We start from the raw sequence: 11,268 nt of genomic DNA on the forward strand, positions 1-11,268 counted from the left end.
CCAGTCACTCCATCCCATAGCCGCCACCCTTGGTACTCAGGTGCTACCCCTTCCTCATTTCAACCCCTTGGCGAACTAGTCCAACTCGACCCTGCCTCTTTCTTGCCACTCCTTTGCCCCCTGACTCCACTGCTGCCAACTTTCTGCCTTGGGTCCCTCCCACCTTCAGCTTGCTGCCTTCATGCCTACTCACAGGCTGCTGAATGAAGTTGGAGAAAATCCCGCAGCCATTCTGATCAGGGCCACTACAAAGCGATATCACACGACCTCAGTGAGCCCTCATGGCTGCCGGGCAATCCTGTTCTCCCTCCCTCATCAACTCCCTCTCCCACTTTCTACCGAGGCTCTGCCACAGTGCATAGAGTGGTGGGTCTGGAGTCGGGAATGCCTGGGTTCAAAGCTGGCCTCAGATACTTACCAGTTATGTCTTTGGGCAAGTCCCTTTACCTGTGTTTGCCTCAGTTTCCTCATCTGAAAATGGAGATAATAACAGCACCTACCTCCCATGGCTGTGGTGGAGATCAAAGGAGATAATTCTTAATGCCCTCCTCTGTCCTGCCCACTGACTTCCCTGGCTTCCTCTAATTCCCAGTGTCCCAACTAAAGTCCCATCTTTTATTGGAAGTCTTCTCCAAGCCCTCTTAATTCCAGTGCCTTTCCTCTGTTAATTATTTTCTATTCATCCTGTATATAGCTGTGTACATATTTGTTTGCATGTTGTCTCTTTTACCACACTGTAAGCTTCTTGAGGCCAAGGACTGTCTTTTGCCTCTTTTTGTATCCCCAGTACTTAGCCCAGTGCCTGGCACATGGGAGGCACTTAATAAATGTTTATTAAATGATTGATATTTGTAAAGCACTTGGCAGGGCCTGACACATAAAGTCTGCCCAAGATGGCCTATAGATACTGATGGAAGAGCTTCATAGGTGGTCTTTCATCCCCTAGACTAGCCTTCTTCATCCACTTGACTATTTCTGTGTGGATGGTTGGGCCAAACTCTTTGGAGTGGTACAGCTCTCACCTAGGAGCTTCCAAAATGTCCTAGGGCTTGGGGCCCTCAGCTGAGCAGGGACTCTGCCGAACACCTCTGGGGAGGGCACAGAGGTCTTCCTGCTTTCTACTTTACTTAGTGTTAATGACCAGTGAGTGTGGCAAAGTTTATCCCTGCTGTGATTTTTTCATCTAACCATGACTTTTTTAAATACAATTTTTTCTTGTGCATGGGAGACGCTTGGTTGGTAACGGAGCCCTGAGGGTAGAGTTTTGCTCTAAAATAAAATACTCATTTACTTTCACAGATAGTGGTCCCAGTGAGAATTTGTTTCTCCTACCTCTTTCAGGCCCTTTAGGGGAAATGATTGAAATAACTTTTTTTTTTTTTTTTTTTGGCTAAGCAATGGGGTTAAGTGACTTGCCCAGGGTCACACAGCTAGTAAGTGTTATATGTCTGAAGCCAGATTTGAGCTCAGGTCCTCCTGACTCCAGGGCCGGTGCTCTATCCACTGCGCCACGTAGCCGCCCTGAGATAATTTGTAAAAGCCTGCGCGGGGAGCCCTCAACCACAACAGACATGGTGCAGATTGTAACATTAGCTCATGATCATCTTCCCAGGATGGCAAAGTAGGCGTATGGACTGGGTTGTTGCCAATGGCTTCTGCTGGCTTTGAGGGGATTCTGTGGGGATTAGAATTGCCCAATCTGCGAGAAAAACCACTGAGGCAGAGCTCTGAGCCAATGGCACTTTATTAAAAGGTCCATGGTCCCCTCTGATGAAGCAGAGCTCAGCTCTTCCTCATGATCTGAGACACCCTTGTAGACAATGTGGTTGGTAATGTTGCTTCTGTATATCATCACCAGGGTGATGAGTAGCTGCTGGGGTATTGACAAGGAAATGTGGGGAGTGGGAGATGTAATGAGGGGCAGAGACTCGCATGGGGAAATCAGGTGCTCCGGATAGGCTGTAAAGCCTGCACTACCCAGCCAATGGAGAAACGGGGGAGAAACTTCGATTCAGGCCTAGGAATGAAGAGCCTTGCTCTCTCTTCTGTAAGGTGTGCCCACAAATGGGACACCAGACCTTGCTAGGCTGTTAATAAAAAGGTTTTCTTTTTTCTTCTAGTTCACCAATAGCTTCTCGGAACTTTTGTTGCTAACGCCCTGGGTCCCTGGGACCTTGCTATTACAGGTTTTGATTCCCAAATATGCAAAAGAGGCATGGCAAAATACAGAATTCCACTGGTTGATAGATCTTGCCCTTGAGGGCCACAAATGATATCAGTGGGGGGTCACAGGTTGGGTGAAGCATCAGCTTCTCCACTGATGTGGTCATCCGATGGTCATGAGATGGTCAGCTGCTCGTGTTGGACAGGAGAGAATGGTCCAGAGGTATATAAATAAATTGGGAGACTTTCCAAAGCTTCGAGGCATGCCACCCATGCTGGGTTAGGACATGGGATTGGAGCGAAACAGGATGGACATAGCTTCGTCAGCATTCTTGTGGTTGTACAAGTGCGCTTCATAACTAGTGAACAAGTAGTGAACGTGACATTAAGGCCTGAGGGCCACCATAAAGGCCTACACAAGAACCTATCTCATGTAATTGTCACTTGATGATTTCTGTAAAATATTCAGCTGATTAACATTGATTGGAATAGAGGAGGCGTCCTAATGAATTATTTCTCAGAATCTAAGAATGGCCCACAATTGCTTCCCTTCTTTTCTGGACTGTTCTTCAAGGTGTTGACATCATGAGCCTCCTGTGTGTATCCATCAATCAATCAGTAAGCATTCCAGTGCCTATTAGGAGCCAAGCACTGCGCTAGGCAGGCCGTAAGGGTCCAGATCCGAAAAAGAAACACTCCCTGCCCTCAAAGACCTTACATTCCAGTCAGCTACACACACACACACACACACACACGGGTGTGCATGCATACCCAATGTGTATCGTGTACATATGCACATGTGTGTGCACACACATTTGTCCACATGGATCACTTGGTCCGGTCTTGCTGCGTCGGCCATCTTTGCCCACTTGGGCACCACTTCTACCAGTCTCCTAACTCTGTCAGCAAAGGGTAGGAGTCTCTCAGGACCTGGGTCTTCGCGTCCCTGCCGTCACTTGTGGGCTCTTTGTAGTCTTTCAACGGGAGCTCTAGAACGTTTCTGGGCATCGGCCTCTGTTCTCTGCACTTCATTCTCCTCCCTTCTTGGAGGCCCTTCTCCTTTGACTCCTCTCCTTTTTCTCCACCATTTCCCCAAGATTGCCAACAGGGACGTGGTCATCCCTTTGGTCAGAACCTTCAGGTTCTAGCGGTGACTGGAACTGGCACGTTCTGTTGTCGCAGAGAAGAGCTGAGCAGCCCCAGCTTCTCTTCTTTTTGAGGTATCCACCCTTCCTCCCTAATGTGGATCTTTCCTCAAAAGCGTTTGGAAATGGATTCCCCTAATTCCTCTGTGCCCCCTTGGTGTTTTGCCTTTGGCTCGTTCCTCCTTCTCTGCTGCTGAGCCCTGCAGGTGGCGGCAGACGGCGCAGACAGCAGCTCAGAGCCCCGAGGGCAGAGGGAAGCCCCATGGAGTTGGGGAAGGGTGCAGGCGTCCATCTGTCCTTCTTCTCCTTGTGGCTCTTCCTTTCCTTGTCCCGAGCCTCAGAAGTGTGTCTGTGATGCAGGAAAAGGGTGTAGACATGCAGATTTTCAGACTTACAAGGGGGCGGAGGAACTGTCTGTGGCCACCTCCCCACAATGCCGTGTCCTCTTCCCATCATCTCTAAAGATGCAGCTGCTACCATATTTCCAGATAGAGGGAGCTGACCTCCCTTACAGGGAGGGTGGATGGGTGTGGACTGAAAGACCACATCTTTCTTGATGGAGGAAACAGAAAATGGGACTAAACCACAACCGAGGGGAGAGGAGAACACTGTGGCCTGGCACCAACAGGCCGTGCCACAGCTGGGCATTTCAATGGAGCCAACATCCCAGGAAAGACTCGAGGACAGAGCCTGGGTCTCCAACTTGAGAGAAGCCCAAACCAGAGAGGCAGCAGAGCGCTGAGGAGAAAGCTTCTGGGGGAGCAAAAACAACCTAGAGGAAACCTCTCAACCAACCGAGAGGCCAGAAATGCAATAATCGCGGCAGCCAAAATGTTAGTTTGGGACCAGTTCTAGGGGCACAGGAGGGCCTGTTTGTGGAGAGGAGTCCCCATAAAAGTGGGAAACCCAGAGAGATCTTTCTTGTTGCCAGAGAAACCATGTGAGTGTGTGGAGACTGGGAAATGTGCGCCATATTAGAGAATTTCTATTGCAAAAAACCTTATTGGTGCAATGAATGTGGAAAGGCCTCCAAGCACCCTTCCTTCTACTCTTAATTGACATTATAGAATTAAGAATGAGGAGAAGCCACGCGAATGTCACGAATGTGGGAAGACCTGCCAGTGGACCGGACTTACTCAACATCAATATTCACCCTGGCGATAAACCTTAGGAAGGTCGTGAATGTGGGAAGGCCTTTTGGCAGAGCTCACAACTTAGGTGACCCCAGAGATTTCACACCAGAGAGAAGTCTTCTGAACGTGATGAATGTGGAAAGGCCTTCTTCTAGAAGTCAGACTTTAGGCAACAACATGCAATTCCACACTGGGAAGAAACCTTATGGATGTAATGAGTGTGGAAGACGTTCTACCTGGGCACACTCCTTACCCAACATCAGGCAATTCACACTGGCGAGAAACCTTATGGCGGAATGAGTGTGGGAGTCCCTTCTGCCACAGGGTAGGACTTATTCAACACCAGAGAGTTCATGCTAGAGAGAAACCACGAGTGTGACATGTGTGGGAAGACCTTTGGCCTGAACACAGAGCTTCCTCAACATTGGAGAAATCACACAGAATAGAAATCTTATTAATTTAGAGCCCAATAAATAATGAACATTGGAACAATTTTAGTCAGAGCACAGACTTTACTGAAAAGGAGAGCATTCATGCTAAAGGGAAGCCTGTAGAGGAAGTCACGCCATCCTCTTTCCCCCAGGGACTGCCCTGGAGCCTCCTTCACCCCGGCCTTGGGAGTTTGGATGCAGGCATCTTGGCACCAAATTAAGCAGAACCAGCTACAGATGCTCATTCAGGGCCCTCGTTCCCATCTCCCCTTCCCTGCAGAGGGCCAGTAGCAGGCGGATGTCTTGAGCATGGAGTCCCTCAGTCAAGAACAGGAACTATTTGTATGGCACTTTAAGATGTGCTAAGCACTCGGCATGACTTATCCCATTTGATCCTCACAACAGCCCTATGAGGAGGGTGCTGTGGCTATGATCCCCATTTTACAGATGAGTAAACCGAGGCAGGCAGAGGTGAAGCAACACACCTAGGGTGATGTGCCCTCCTGACCCCAGACCCTGTGCTCCCTGTGTTGTGGAGCCCCCTGGTGGCCTCACAAGGAACTAACCCTTCCTGACCCCAGACCCAGTGTTCCCTGCATTGCGGAGCCCCTAGTGGCCTCACAAGGAACTAGCCTTTCCTGATTCCAGGAGCAGAGCTCTGTTCATCCACTAACTTATAGCCATCCCTGCAACCAAAAACGGACTTGATGCAGTTGTTGGCTAACTTTCCTTGAGGCCGTGCCTTGTTTTGCAAGTTAATCTCCTTAGAAAGACATTTCAGATGTCAAGGCACCTGGGTAAGTTACCAACACTAAACTGAGGTGATTTGGACTATACTGCCACTGAAATTGTTAAACCATCGGGGGACCTTTCTTCTCCACTGGCATCCTGCTGCTCGCTCCCTAGAGCGAGACCTTTGGCTGGTTCCAGAACCCTTCTCCCCCACTTCCAGATCAAGCCTTGCTTGCCCTAGAAGAGGGGGCAGGGTTCTTGGAGAGGTCTCGCTCCATGCCCAGGTTTGGAGCGCTAGGGTTTCCCAAGCTAACCCAGCTCTCTGTCTTTGTTTCACATAATGCTAGGGAGGAGCCTTGCAGCAGCCTGGCTGACTGACCACTTCTGGACAAGGAAGGGGGGAGCAGCCCATATTTTGTTCCCCTGCTCTGTGCCTCCCCCTTGGGGAGCACTTAGTCTCCACCCACACCAGGGCAAGGGTGTGAACAGTCCAGCCCCAGGATGGCCCTCTTCTTCTCTGGGTCACTGGTGAGTGTGGAAGGAAGATGGGGCCCCCAGACAGGACTGTCAGGGACCCGGAGTCAGTTGAGGATAGGGCCAGCTCCTCCGTCACATGCACAAACAATGGCGGTAGAATATAAGTATCTTCAGAGCAGAGACTGATTTAATTTCTATATCCGGGTGCCCAGTACCTTGCACAAAATCCATGCTTAGTGAATTTGTGACGAACTGAGTCTTTGTGTTGAAGGGACCTCTGGGGCAATCTAGTCCAAAGGAACGCTGAAAACAGATGCCCTCAACAGGAAGGAATGTTTGAATGACCTCTGCTCTGTTAAAGGGCCCCTTTTCTTTGAAGGATTATACTCGATTCAGAAAGGAACATATTTCTGGTTGCAAATCTTTGTCTTTTGTCATTAGGAATATGTTATTCCTAGATTTTCACTCTTTTATAGAAGTCACAACATAGTCTTTTGTGAGCCTGACTCTTATTTCTTGGTAGTTGAAATCTTTCTCTTGGACTCCTTGTGCCCATGCCTTCCCCCTGATTCCAATGATCTGACTGTACTTGTTTACGTGCTTCTTTTCTTCTGGGCATCTCTTGATCTTGAGTATTTTCTAATTGTGTGTGTGTGTGTGTGTGTGTGTGTGTGTGTAGTGTGTGTGTGTGTGGGTGCCTGCATATTTCTACTTCTTTATTCATATCCCTATCCTCAGTTCCTGATCTGGGACTTTGTCTCTGAGCCTGTCGTCTTCCCTTCTCCACTCTCTTAGATGGGGAAATCAGACCCTATTTGGTGCTGTTCCCAATTTCTTGGGTTCCTGCTTCTAGCTTCCATCTCTCCTGGAATATATGGACTTACGACACTGGTAGGCTTCAGGCTTCCAAGGGATATCTTATCACTAAAGGTTTCTTGACCTCTCAGAGCTTTTTTAAAGAAGGCTCCTGGTCCTTTAGGCCATCAGTGGTCTGAGTGCTGGTGGCTTCAAGTCCTCCAAGATCATCTTTGATTAGAGGGCTAGTCAACTTTCAGCCTGTTTACCTAAGTTTAGGTCGAGCTCCTTTTTTACCACCAGAGTCTGTGGTTGTCTTTTCTATGCCGTCCTTTTTTGTGTATTCGGGTTGGTCTGAATGAAGTAGCTTCTGTGGTTTCTCTCCTAATTTCTTGATCACTATTTGATCCAGTGCCCTTTTTAGGTCTGTGTAGGAGTGTTCAAAGAGTTGGATTCCTTTATAAGCTTTCATAGTATCTTCCTAATGTAAAATTAGTCACAACTGATCAATTTTAAATCATCATTCCAAAAGCTGAAACTGATGTTTACTATAGAGAGATTTAGACCTGCTTGTACTCTTCTAAGCAGATCTGTGTCCTTTGGAAAGTTTGTCTTCAGAGTCCTCTCACAACTCCTGGTGATGTCCCCATCAAGTCTCTTACCTGTTAAGGTTTTCTCAGTGATATACTAAACTAACCTGGGGTGACACATCAGGTAATAAGGGTGAAAAGAACTGCCCTTCCAGGAAAAATTTCAGAAGAACAAAAAGACGAAAGGAATTAATCTCAAATGGCTTAGGGATTAGTGGCAGGAGGGAGAGATGTTTTGAAGCCAATACCATTCAAATCATGCCACGTAGTTCCAACACCACATACATACATACATATGTACGTATGTATATATTTCTTTTGCCCGCTTAAGTATTCATTCCCACTTAATATGTGCTATTCCCAGTAGAAAAATAGTACAATTAAATTTTAACCTCTAATTCTCATTTTCCTCCTGTAAATTAGATCTTGAAATTGAATTGTATATTTTTATAGCTTTTTCAATCCTGCTTTTATTGTAAATTCCTATTGACATACACTTAGGGCCCTTTCACATAGACAATTCATTTTGGAAGGAGACCTTGATGTGAAATTAAGTAGGCTGATGACTTAAAAGGGATGTTAATGTTGTGGTGACAATGGCTAGTGTCACAGTAGAGCCTCTGAATCAAACCACTGGAAAAGATCCAGGATGAAGAAAAAGGAAATTGCAGAAACAGATTTTTCAAGAGCTGCTCTAAAGGTTTTTGAGCTCATCCTCTTGCCAAAATGTCATATTATTCATATTACTTTAGTACATATTTAAGGGATTTCTGAACCTAACATTTGTTATAGTGGGATTTGGGATCTACTGTATTCTCCATGTATAGATTTGAAGAATAAACTTTGGAAACTAACTTAGCAAAAAGAGAAATACTGTACTGAATAGACATTTAGGTTGATTTCAACTCCAATACTCTATGTTTTTTTTTTCTTTCCTGTTCCATCATTGGAATGATAAGTAGAAATCACTATAATGGGAAATTTCATACAAGACCTATCATTGCATTTTCCTTTCCTCCATGTTTCTCACTTTACCAAAACTTTCCCCTCTTTGAATGAGGAAAATGTGCAACTAAGAATGTAATCCTTGCATCTCTCTCTCTCTTTCAATGTTGATATCTGTAATTATTTTCTTTTACTCCTGGCATTTTAGAAGTCCATCCAATGGAAAACACAAATTTTCTTTTAATTCCAAAATAATGATAAGTTAGAACTAATCTGAGTTTCTGAAAAAGATTTATAAAGATATGTCCTGAGACTCAAAGGTAATAAAATTAGCCCCACATTTATAGTTACATGGGCATCCTTATTCATCCCTGATCTTGTTGGGAGGGCTTCTAGCTTATTCCCATTACAGACAATGCTTGCTGATGGTTTTAGATAAATATTACTTATCATTTTAAGGTAAGTTCCATTTATTTCTATGCTCTTTAGTGTTTTTGATAGGAATGGGTGTTGTATTTTGTCAAAGGCTTTTTCTGCAGCTGTTGAGACAATCATATGATTTCTGTTGGTTTTGTTATTGATATGATCAATTACACTGATTGTTTTCCTAATATTGAACCAGTCCTGCATTCCTGGTATAAATCCCGCTTGGTCATAGTGTATGATCCTTGTGATATATTGCTGTAATTTCTTTGCTGATATTTTATTTTAAAATTTTGAATCAATATTCATTAGGAAAATTGATTTATAATTTTCTTTCTCTGTTTTGGCTCTTCCTGGTTTAGGTATCTTGTGTTGTAAAAGGAATTTGGTAAGACTCCTTATTTGTCAATTATTTTTTTCAAATACTTTGTATAGCATTGGGATTAATTGTTCTTTAAATGTTTGGTAGAATTTGCTTGTGAATCCATCTAGTCCTGGAGATTTTTTCTTAGGAAGTTCATCGATGGCTTGATCAATTTCCTTTTCTAAGACTGGGTTATTTATTTCATTTCTTCTTCTGTTAATCTGGGTAATGATATTTTTGTAGATTTTCATCCATTTCATTTAGATTGTCAAATTTATTGGCATATAGTTGGGCAAAATAGCTCCTAACAATTGTCTTAATTTCCTCTTCATTTATTACCCCTTTTACTTTTGATACTAGCAATTTGGTTTTCTTCTTTCCTTTTTTTTTTAAATCAAATTAACAATGGTTTATCTATTTTATTGTTTTTCCCCCCATAAAACCAGCATCTAGTTTTATGTGTTAGTTCAATGGTTTTCTCACTTTCAATTTTATTAATCTCTCCTTTGATTTTCAGGATTTCTAATTTAGTACTTAATTGGGGATTTTTAATTTGTTCTTCTTCTGGTTTTTTTTTAGTTGCATGCTCAATTCATTGATCTGCTTTTTCTTTATTTTATTGATGTAAGCAATTAGAGATATCAATTTTCCTTGGCTGCATCCCATAAATTTTAGCATATTGCCTCATTGTTGTCATTATCTTTAATGAAATTATTGATTGTTTCTATGGTTTGTTCTTTGACCCACTTATTATTGAGGATTAGATTATTTAACTTTCAATTAATTTTTAATCTCTTTTTCCATTGTCCATCATTGAATATAATTTTTCTGCATTATGATTTACTATTTCTGCTTTTCTACATTTGATTGTGAAGTTTTTATGTCCTAATATAAATTTTTGTGTAGGTGTCATGTACTGCTAAGAAAAAGGTGTATTTCTTTCTATTCCCATTCAATTTCCTCCAGAGATCTATCATATCTAACTTTTCCAAAATTTCATTCACCCGTTTAATTTTTTTCTTGTCTGTTTTTTGGTTAGATTTATCTAGTTCTGAGAGGGGAAACTTGAGGTCCCCCATTAGTATAGTTTCATTATGTATTTTTTCCTGTAACTTATTTAACTTCTTCAGAAATTTAGATGCTATACCATTTGGTGCATATATGTTTAGTATTGATAGGACTTCATTGCCTATGGTACCTTTCAACAAGATGTAGTTTCCTTCCTAATCTCTATTTAATTAGATCTGTTTTTTTGCTTTTGCTTTGTGTGAGATTATTACGGACACCCCTGCTTTCTTTGCTTCTGTTGAAGCACAATAGACCCTGTGTGTCTCTCTGCTTCAGATGTGTCTCTTGTAAACAACATATTGTAGGATTCTGGTTTTTAATCCATTCTGCTCTCCGCTTCTGTTTCATGGGTGAGTTCATTTACACTTATAGTTACGATAACTAAGTGTGTATTTCCCTTCGTGCTATTTTTCTCTTGTTTATCGCCCCATCCCTGGCCCCCCTTTCCCTCCTCACAAGCGTTTTGTTTCTGATCACTGCCTTCTCCAATCTGCCCTCCTTTTTATCAGTCCCCCTCCCCTTCTATCATCCCCGTCCCTTTTCACTTCCACATAGGGTAAGACAGGTGTCTGTGGCAGACTTTGAGCCAATTCTGATGAGTCAGGTTTAAGCTTTGCCCTCCCCCCATCATCCCCTCCATTACAATAGCTCTTTATGCCTCTTCTATGTAGGATAATTTGCCCATCCAATGTCTCCCCTCTTCTACCCGTGCAGTTTTGTTCTTTTTGGCGTAGCGTCCCATCAGTCACCTCATATCCACACCCCCTTCTGCATATACTCCTCCTAATCGCTCTTACAGGAATAAATCTCAGAGTTATGCCCGTTATCTTGCCATACAGAAAAGCAAACAGCCTGGACGACTTCTGGGGAACGTGCTAGGAGCCGGGCTGACGGTGCCCGCGCGCTTTGCGCCCAGGAGCCTGAAAGGCGGACGGCGGTAGGCGCCAAAAGACTACATTTCCCAGAAGGCCTTGGGCACCCCGGAGCAAAATGGCGTCACTC

The sequence above is a fragment of the Vombatus ursinus genome, unplaced genomic scaffold (assembly GCF_900497805.2).
Source record: "Vombatus ursinus unplaced genomic scaffold, bare-nosed wombat genome assembly UNPS02015012.1, whole genome shotgun sequence".
In the NCBI taxonomy this organism is placed as follows: Eukaryota; Metazoa; Chordata; class Mammalia; order Diprotodontia; family Vombatidae; genus Vombatus; species Vombatus ursinus.